The sequence below is a fragment of the Triticum urartu genome, chromosome 2A, assembly GCF_056163025.1.
Source record: "Triticum urartu cultivar PI428250 chromosome 2A, HENAU_Tu73, whole genome shotgun sequence".
Lineage (NCBI taxonomy): Eukaryota > Viridiplantae > Streptophyta > Magnoliopsida > Poales > Poaceae > Triticum > Triticum urartu.
Genome location: NC_141874.1, coordinates 69,890,110 through 69,900,611, shown reverse-complemented (window position 1 = coordinate 69,900,611; position 10,502 = coordinate 69,890,110).

The following is a 10,502-nucleotide window of genomic DNA, read 5'->3' as shown; positions in this document are numbered from 1 at the left end:
GAATTTTGTGTATGAAAATGAAGCATGGCCAAACTATATGATTTTGTAGGGATGAGCTTTCTTTGGCTATGTTATTTTGAGAAGACATAATTGCTTGGTTAGTATGCTTGAAGTATTATTGTTTTTATGTAAATATTAAACTTTTGTCTTGAATTTTCGGATCTGAATATTCATGCCACAATAAAGAAAATTACATTGAAAATTATGTTAGGTAGCATTCCACATCAAAAATTCTGTTTTTATCATTTACCTACTCGAGGACGAGCAGGAATTAAGCTTGGGGATGCTTGATACGTCTCCAACGTATCTATAATTTTTGATTGTTCCATGCTATTATATTATCTGTTTTGGATGTTTAATGGGCTTTAATATGCACTTTTATATTATTTTTGGGAATAACCTATTAACCGAAGGCCCAGTGCAAATTGTTGTTTTTTTGCCTATTTCAGTGTTTCGCATAAAAGGAATATCAAACGGAACGAAACCTTCGCGAGGATCTTTTTTTGGAACAAACGCAACCCATGAGACTTGGAGTACAAGTCTGGAAGTCCGCGAAGCTTCCACAAGGCAGGGCGGCGCGCCTAGGGGGGTAGGCGCGCCCCCACCCTCATGGTCCCCACGGAGATCCACCGACGTACTTCTTTCGCCTATATATACCCATGTACCCTAAAAACATCCAGGAGAGCCACGAAACCACTTTTCCACTGCCGCAACCTTTTGTACCCATGAGATCCCATCTGGGGCCTTTTCCGGTGATCTGCCGGAGGGAGATTCGATCACGGAGGGCTTCTACATCAACACCATAGCCTCTCTGATGATGTGTGAGTAGTTTACCACAGACCTTCGGGTACATAGTTATTAGCTAGATGACTTCTTCTCTCTCTTTGGTTCTCAATACAAAGTTCTCCTCGATGTTCTTGGAGATCTATTCGATGTAATACTCTTTTGCGGTGTGTTTGCCGAGATCTGATGAATTGTGGGTTTATGAATTTGATTAACTATGAATATTATTTGGTTCTTCTCTGAATTCTTATATGCATGATTTGATATCTTTGCAAGTCTCTTCTTATTATCGGTTTAGTTTGGCCTACTAGATTGATCTTTCTTGCAATGGGAGAAGTGCTTAGCTTTGGGTTCAATCTTGCGGTGTCCTTTCCCAGTGACAGCAGGGGCAGCAAGGCACGTGTTGTATTGTTGCCATTGAGGATAAAAAGATGGGGTTTATATCATATTGCTTGAGTTTATCCCTCTACATCATGTCATCTTGCCTAATGCATTACTCTGTTCTTATGAACTTAATACTCTAGATGCATGCTGGATAGCAGTCGATGTGTCGAGTAATAGTAGTAGATGCGGAATCATTTCGGTCTACTTGACATGCACGTGATGCCTATATTCATGATCATTGCCTTAGATATCATCATAACTATGCGCTTTTCTATCAATTGCTCGACAGTAATTTGTTCACCCACCGTAATACATGCTATCTTGAGATAAGCCACTAGTGAAACCTATGGCCCACGGGTCTACTTTACATCATATAAGTTTCTGATCTATAATTCTAGTTTACTATTTATTTCGCAATATTTATTTTCCAATCTATACAACAAAAATACCAAAAATATTTATCTTATTATCTTTATCAGATCTCACTTTTGCAAGTGGCCGTGAAGGGATTGACAACCCCTTTATCGCGTTGGTTGCAAGGTTCTTGATTGTTTGTGAAGGTACTAGGCGACTTGCGTGTAGTCTCCTACTGGATTGATACCTTGGTTCTCAAAAACTAAGGGAAATACTTACGCTACTTTGCTGCATCACCCTTTCCTCTTCAAGGGAAAACCAACGCATGCTCAAGAGGTAGCAGCAGGCACGTCACATGCAAAGGATGTCGAAGCCAGCCACTTCCCGGGGCATTGTAAATCCTAGCAGGTATATGGGAATGCGCTAGCCGGACATGGCGTGTAGCAACGTGAGGACAAGTATGAAAGCCCTTCCATATCCATCTCCATAGGGCAACCTGACACCCACTTGGCCCGACACAAGCAAGGGAGAACCAAAACCGGGCAGGTCCTACAACATTGAAAACTAATAAACAAAACAACAAGTTCTCTAGCCAGCCCAGGGCCAGGTAGGAAGGAAGCAAATTGAAAGCGAGATGGTCCGCCATGCCACCAGTCTCTAACATGACCCACGTACCACTCAACGCAATTATACCTAGCAACCAAGGAAGTACAAAGAATCGTAGGCCGAGGTGACCATGCCAGCCGCATGTCGAACTATATCCAAAACCAACCCAAACAATAGTCGGTCACATGGGTATGAAACTGCGATGTTCTCTAATCTTCTCGGCATGCCAGAACCGGACGACTTGGTTGTTAGATCCTTTGTGATGCACACCATGAAACCATGTTCTTTGGGCTAAGGAAAAGAGCAAGTTCAAAATGTTGTCAATGGTTGTTAGGTTCTAGTGCGGCATCTTTCCATTACGTCTCCTTGGCCAGATGTGGTGCTTTGGGATCTCTGAATGGTATTTGAACTCTGTGGTCCGCCCAGATGGTCCCGAGTTGACTCAGTTGTTCCAGTTAGGAGTCCCTGGTTCTGATGGTTTAGGTAACATGTCGTGAGGGGTGTAGTTGGCTTTTATATTCACTACTGCATGATGCTGCTAACGCGACACTACGATCAGAGACCCTTCGATGAAACTATGTGCGATGCAATAATAGCAAACGGTGGTGTAAAAGAACCATCAAAAAAGGTGCAAAAGGTTTGCGATTGAGGAGCCATCAAACATGGTTCAAATTTTAGTTGCGTGTGCGATTCAGGGCATACGGTTCAGTCCAATGAACTGTGTGCGATGAGGCGGAACAAAAGAAATGGGCAGCCTAATGAAGGTGTGTGCGATATACAACATACAGTTCACTCAGATGAACTGTTTGTGATTAGGAAACACAAAAGAAACGGTCAACCCGATCAAGGTGTGTGTGATTGAGGGCATATGCTTCAGAAGGATTAACTATTTGGGATTAGGCAACAGAACAGAAACGGGTCAGTCAGATCAAAGTGTCTGCGATTGATGTCATACACTTCACATGGATGAACTATTTGCGATTAGCCACAACAAACTGAAATAGTTAGATAGATTAATGTGTGTGCACTAGACGGGCACACACATTCTAATTAAAAGAAGCGTGTGCGATGGTAATAACGAGCGCGCATGGTTGTTGGAACAAGACGTGTGCTGACATTGCCTATTGCGGTGCACCCTATGGTGCAAACGCCTCGTACGCGGCTGAGAAGGCGTACGTGCCCACGTTATGCCTTCCGGAAATAGTGCCGCACTTATAACCATTAGTAAATTTTGAGCATGCGTCCCGTCACATTCCAAATTGCAAACCTGTTCACATGATCAAAACCTAAACGGTTTCCCACTTAGGAGCGTATTACTACGCGGTTATAAATACTATTACTCCAAGATGACTACACATTCCTCCTCAACTCCTCATCCACAAAAACAAACAAGTCATTCGTCATCGTTCCCTTGCGTCCGCCATAGCCAGCGTGAATTCTGGGTCGATAGATTGCCACCAGGGAGAGGCGAGCCTGGAAGCGGAAGCACGAGAGATGTCCAGCCTCGCCGCGAAAGCAGCCAACATGTCCCGCCGCACGGCCGTAGTAGGAGAGAGGTCCTGCCGTGCCGCCGAAACAGCACGGAGGTCCCACCGCGCCATCGATGCAGCAGACTAGTCTGGCCACGCCGCGGAAGCAGAAGAGATGTCCCGCCACGCCGCCAATGCAGCGGAGATGTCCTCCCGTGCCGCGGCGGCTTGGGAAAATGTCTCGCGGGCAGGCGAGGACTCTTACAGGCGCATGCGTGCCCTCGTCCTTAGGGAGATGGATCAAATATCCAGGTGAGCGAGGTTGCAGGATGACCTGAAAGCCTAATTTGAATAGTCTACTGACGTCATCCGACAACTAAATAAGAGGAATGCGAAGCTCCGGGCCGAGCACGACCTGCTGAGGGCGAAGATTGTCGGAAGTGCGGAGCAGCAGGAGCAAACCACTGCCTTGTTGAAGAGGACCGACGTCATCGTTGAGAAACTTATGGACGAGAATGCCATGCTGCGCATCGAGCGCAGAAGGCTGGCGGAGGAATCTGTGGATGCTCTCAAGCAGCATCTTGAGGACAAGAAAGAGCTCGTCGCCACTCGCTGCAGAGACTAGTTCCCGCGGCCTACAGCAACACATCAAGAAAGTAGAGATCAGTGAGCCAGATCGTTGTCTTCCTTCTTCTTTTGCCCTTGTGTATTTCGGGTGTTGCCACATGTAGCTTTTTTAATTATGTTTTTAAATATGTAAGACAATTATTATCCACTGTCATCGTCCTTATATTCATCATGATTGCTATAAGTCGCAGTCGATGCTATATAGGTCCGTCGGATCTTACATCAACATCCGTGCAAAACTTTCTTTTCATATTTTCATTTTTCTCTCTTAAATCTCAGTCCAGTGAGACATATAGCCACGCCGTAGAATAGGTACTCGGGCACCATTAATGGAGACGTTGGGAGAGAGGTGTGCGGCGGGTAGCGGTCAAAGGGCTCTCCTCCCGATGAGCACACGCAGGTGTCTAATCGCACACCTCCCATACTCAAATAGCTACCCCGCACGACACCTCCTAGCCAATAAAAAAAGGGGACGCGTGGCCGCACATAATTGGTAAGTAGAACGCCCACGGTTTCAATAATACTTGTGTTTCCGATTTGTAACGTGACAACACTTGTTCCAAAATGACTTTGTTGATTGTTAATGTGTGCGCCTTTGCAAAACGGACAGAAAAATTACCACAACATGTTGGTGCCATGTCATGACACCATGCCAAGTTTCATGATTTTCACGCGTGTTTTGGAATTACAGGATTAAAAAAACCAAGTTTCTCAATCTTTCCGGCCGAGCCACGACGCCCAGATGTTTAAATTTCACTCCCATCTCTTGCATGGGACCTAGAAATTCACCCAAGGACACACATGTGATTTTTCAAACAACTTTGGTGCACTGGAGTCTATGCTTATAGTTCAAATTTGAATTATGCACATTAAATGCGTAGAAACTCAATTAATGCATAAAAAGGCAAAATGAACCCGGAATAATTCCAAAATTTAGCACGGTACTTCTATTTGGTGTAATCTTCCTGTGTAAACAATTAAGGTTGGAGAAGGCAGTGTACGTATGTCGTTTCGCACACGGAGGTGACACGTTCCCTCTCGAAACCATGAGCCTTCTTGAGGGAAGCTTCGGTTTGCAAGAAGCTTACATCAAATCTTGTCCCAATTCGGCCAAAAAAATTACCGCAGCATGTTGGTGCCATGTCATGACACCATGCCTAGTTTCATGATTTTCAGGCGTGTTTTGGAACTACAGGAATAAAAAACCAAGTTTCTCAATCTTTCCGGCCGAGCCACGACGCCCAGATGTTTGAATTTCTCTCCCATCTCTTGCATGGGAGCTAAAAATTCACCCAAGGACACATATGTGATTTTTCAAACAACTTTGGTGCACTCGAGCATGTGCTTGTAGTTCAAATTTGAATTACGCGTATTAAATGCGCAGAAACTCAATTAATGCATAAAAAAGGCCAAACGAACCCGGAATAATTCCAAAATTTAGCACAGTACTTCTATTTGGTCTAATCTGCCTGTGTAAAAAATTAAGACAGGAGAAGGCAGTGTACGTATGTCGTTTCGCACACGGAGGTGACACGTTCCCTCTCGGAACCACGAGCCTTCTTGAGGGAAGCTCTGGTTTGCAAGAAGTTTACACCAAATCTTGTCCCAATTCGGCCAAAAAAATTACCGCAGCATGTTGGTGCCATGTCATGACACCATGCCAAGTTTCATGATTTTCAGGCGTGTTTTGGAATTACAGGAATTAAAAAACCAAGTTTCTCAATCTTTTCGGCCAAGCCACGATGCCTAGATGTTTGAATTTTACTCTCATCTCTTGAATGAGACCTAGAAATTCACCCAAGGACACACATGTGATTTTTCAAACAACTTTGGTGCACTGGAGCCTGTGCTTGTAGTTCAAATTTGAATTATGCACATTAAATGTGCAGAAACTCAATTAATGCATAAAAAGGCCAAACAAACCCGGAATAATTCCAAAATTTAGCACGGTACTTCTATTTGGTCTAATCTGCCTATGTAAAAAAATTAACGCGGGAGAAGGCAGTGTACGTATGTCATTTCACACACGGAGGTGATACGTTCCTTCTCGGAACTACGAGCCTTCTTGAGGGAAGCTCCGGTTTGCAAAAAGCTTACACCCAAGCTTGTCCCAATTTGGCAAAAAAAATTACCGCAGCATGTTGGTGCCATGTCATGACACCATGCCAAGTTTCATGATTTTCACGCGTGTTTTGGAATTACAGGAATTAAAAAACCAAGTATCACAATTTTTCCGGCCGAGCCACGACGCCCAGATGTTTGAATTTCACTCCCATCTCTTGCATGGGACCTATAAATTCACCCAAGGATACACATGTGATATTTCAAACAAATTTGGTGCACTGGAGCCTCTGCGTGTAGTTCAAATTTGAATTATGCACATTAAATGCGCAGAAACTCAATTAATGCATAAAAAGGCCAAACGAATGCGGAAGAATTCCAAAATTTAGCACGGTACTTATATTTGGTCTAATCTGCATGTGTAAAAAATTAATGCGGGAGACGGCAATGTAGGTATGTCGTTTCACACATGGAGGTGACACGTTCCCTCTCGGAACCACGAGCCTTATTGAGGGAAGCTCTGGTTTGCAAGAAGCTTATACCAAAGCTTGTCCCAATTCGGCCAAAAAAATTACTGCAACATGTTTATGCCATGTCATGACACCATGCCAAGTTTCATGATTTTCAGGCGTGTTTTGGAATTACAGGAATTAAAAAACCAAGTTTCTCAATCTTTCCGGCCGAGCCACGACGCCCAGATGTTTGAATTTCACTCGCATCTCTTGCATGGGACCTATAAATTCACCCAAGGAGACACATGTGATTTTTCAAACAACTTTGGTGCACTGGAGCCTGTGCTTGTAGTTGAAATTTGAATTATGCACATTAAATGCACAGAAACTCAATTGATGCATAAAAAGGCAAAACAATCCGAAATAATTCCAAAATTTAGCACGGTACTTCTATTTGATCTAAACTGTCTATGTAAAAAAATTAAGGCGGTAGAAGGCAGTGTATGTATGTCGTTTCGCACACGGAGGTAACATGTTCCCTCTCGGAACCATGAGCCATCTTGAGGGAAGCTCCGGTTTGCAAGAAGTTTACACCAAAGCTTGTCCCCATTCGGCCAAAAAAAATTACCGCGGCATGTTGGTGCCATGCCATGACACCATGCCAAGTTTCATGATTTTCAGGCGTGTTTTGGAATTACAAGAATTAAAAAACCAAGTTTCTCAATCTTTCCGGCTGAGCCACGACACCCAGATGTTTGAATTTCACTCCCATCTTTTGCATGAGACCTAGAAATTCACCCAAGGACACACATGTAATTTTTGAAACAACTTTGGTGCACTGGAGTCAGTGCTTGTAGTTCAAATTTGAATTATGCACATTAAATGCGCAAAAACTCAATTAATGCATAAAAAGGCCAAATGAACCCGGAATAATTCCAAAATTTAGCACAGTACTTATATTTGGTCTAATCTGCCTCTGTAAAAAAATTAAGGTGGGAGAAGGCAGTGTACGTATGTCGTTTCGCCCACGGAGGTGACACGTTCCCTCTCGGAACCACGAGCCTTCTTGAGGGAAGCTCCGGTTTGCAAGAAGCTTACACCAAAGCTTGTCCCAATTCGGCCAAAAAAATTACCACAACATGTTGGTGCCATGTCATGACACCATGCCAAGTTTCATGATTTTCAGACGTGTTTTGGAATTACAGGAATTAAAAAACCAAGTTTCTCAATCTTTTCGGCCGAGCCACGATGCCCAGATGTTTGAATTTCACTCTCATCTCTTGCATGGGACCTACAAATTCACCCAAGGACACATGTTCAAACAAGTTTGGTGCACTGGAGCCTGTGCTTGTAGTTCAAATTTGAATTATGCACATTAAATGCCAAGGAGGACCGGAAGCACGGAGGCAAGTCTCGAGGCATTGGAGCAACAAGTTTTCAAGTGTCAAGAGATGGTAGAGCGTGGACTCAATTCCAATCACATTATGATCACGGAGTTCACCAACAACCACAAGCTGGACGTAAGGACATTGGGGAGGCCATCTTCAAGCTTGAGGAGAAAATCGAGCACCTCCAAGCCCAGATCTATGACCTGCAAAATCAAAACTGTGAGTATGAATATAGATTCAAGAGGATGAGTTTGGCTGCAGATTTGAGGATTCAGGAGACTGATACGTCTCCAACGTATCTATAATTTTTGATTGCTCCATGCTATATTATCTACTGTTTTGGACATTATTGGGCTTTATTATCCACTTTTATGTTATTTTGGGGACTAAACTATTAACCGGAGGCCCAGCCCAGAATTGCTGTTTTTTTGCCTGTTTTAGGGTTTCGAAGGAAAGGAATATCAAACGGAGTCCAAACAGAATGAAACCTTCAGGAACGTGATTTTCTCAACGAACAAGACCAAGGAGACTTGGACCCTACATCAAGACACAAAAGAGGAGTCCACGAGGTAGGGGCGCGCCTACCCCCCCCCCCCCTAGGCGCGCCCTCCACCCTCATAGCCCCCCTGTTGCTCCACCGACGTACTCCTTCCTCCTATATATACCTACGTACCCCCAAACGATCAGATACGGAGCCAAAAACCTAATTCCACGGCCGGAACTTTCTGTATCCACGAGATCCCATCTTGGGGCCTGTTCCGGAGCTCCGCCTGAGGGGGCATCGATCACGGAGGGCTTCTACATCAACACCATAGCCCCTCCGATGAAGTGTGAGTAGTTTACCTCAGACCTACGGGTCCATAGTTATTAGCTAGATGGCTTCTTCTCTCTTTTTGGATCTCAATACAATGTTCTCCCCCTCTCTTGTGGAGAACTATTTGATGTAATCTTCTTTTTGCAGTGTGTTTGTTGAGACTGATGAATTGTGGGTTTATGATCAAGTCTATCTATGAACAATATTTGAATCTTCTCTGAATTCTTTTATGTATGATTGGTTATCTTTGCAAGTCTCTTCGAATTATCAGTTTGGTTTGGCCTACTAGATAGATCTTTCTTGCAATGGGAGAAGTGCTTAGCTTTGGGTTCAATCTTGCGGTGTCCTTTCCCAGTGACAGTAGGGGCAGCAAGGCACGTATTGTATTATTGCCATCGAGGATACCAAGATGGGGTTTTCATCATATTGCATGAGTTTATCCCTCTACATCATGTCATCTTGCTTAAGGCGTTACTCTGTTTTTAAGTTAATACTCTAGATGCATGCTGGATAGCGGTCGATGAGTGGAGTAATAGTAGTAGATGCAGGCAGGAGTCGGCCTACTTGTCTCGGACGTGATGCCTATATACATGATCATACCTAGATATTCTCATAACTATGCTCAATTCTGTCAATTGCTCAACAATAATTTGTTCACCCACCGTAGAATACTTATGCTCTCGAGAGAAGCCACTAGTGAAACCTATGGCCCCCAGGTCTATCTTTATCATATTAATCCCCTACTACTTAGTTATTTCCTTTGCTTTTTTACTTTGCCTTTATTTTACTTTGCATCTTTATCACAAAAATACCAAAAATATTATCTTATCATATCTATCAGATCTCACTCTCGTAAGTGGCCGTGTAGGGATTGACAACCCCTATTCTCGTTGGTTGCGAGGATTTATTTGTTTTGTGCAGGTACAAGGGACTCGCGCGTAGCCTCCTACTGGATTGATACCTTGGTTCTCAAAAACTGAGGGAAATACTTACGCTACTTTACTGCATCATCCCTTCCTCTTCGGGGAAAACCAACGCAGTGCTCAAGAGGTAGCAAGAAGGATTTCTGGCGCCGTTGCCGGGGAGGTCTATGCAAAAGTCAACATACCAAGTACCCATCACATACCCTTATCTCCCGCATTACATTATTTGCTATTTGCCTCTCGTTTTCCTCTCCCCCACTTCACCCTTGCCATTTTATTCGCCTTCTCTCTCTATCCTCCCTCTCTTTCTCTATTCGCCTCTTTTCCGTTTGCTTGTCATTATGGCTAGCCCCTTATCTTCTCCGTTGTCTCCCGAGAATGAAGTTCTATATTTAAAGCAAAGGGAGGGAGAAAATCTAAAAGACGCTTGGTATAGAATTTGCAATGCTCAAAATAGATCTACCAAGAAGCAATCTACTTCTGTTCTTCTTCGCAATTTTTATGTAGGTGTTGCTACTTGGTATAGATATGTCCTTGATACCATTACCGGAGGGAATTTGTTGGGTAGCCACACTTTTGATTCTTATAATGCCATGATAGATTTGTTTGGCTCACCCCCTCTTTTGGTTAATGGAACTGTA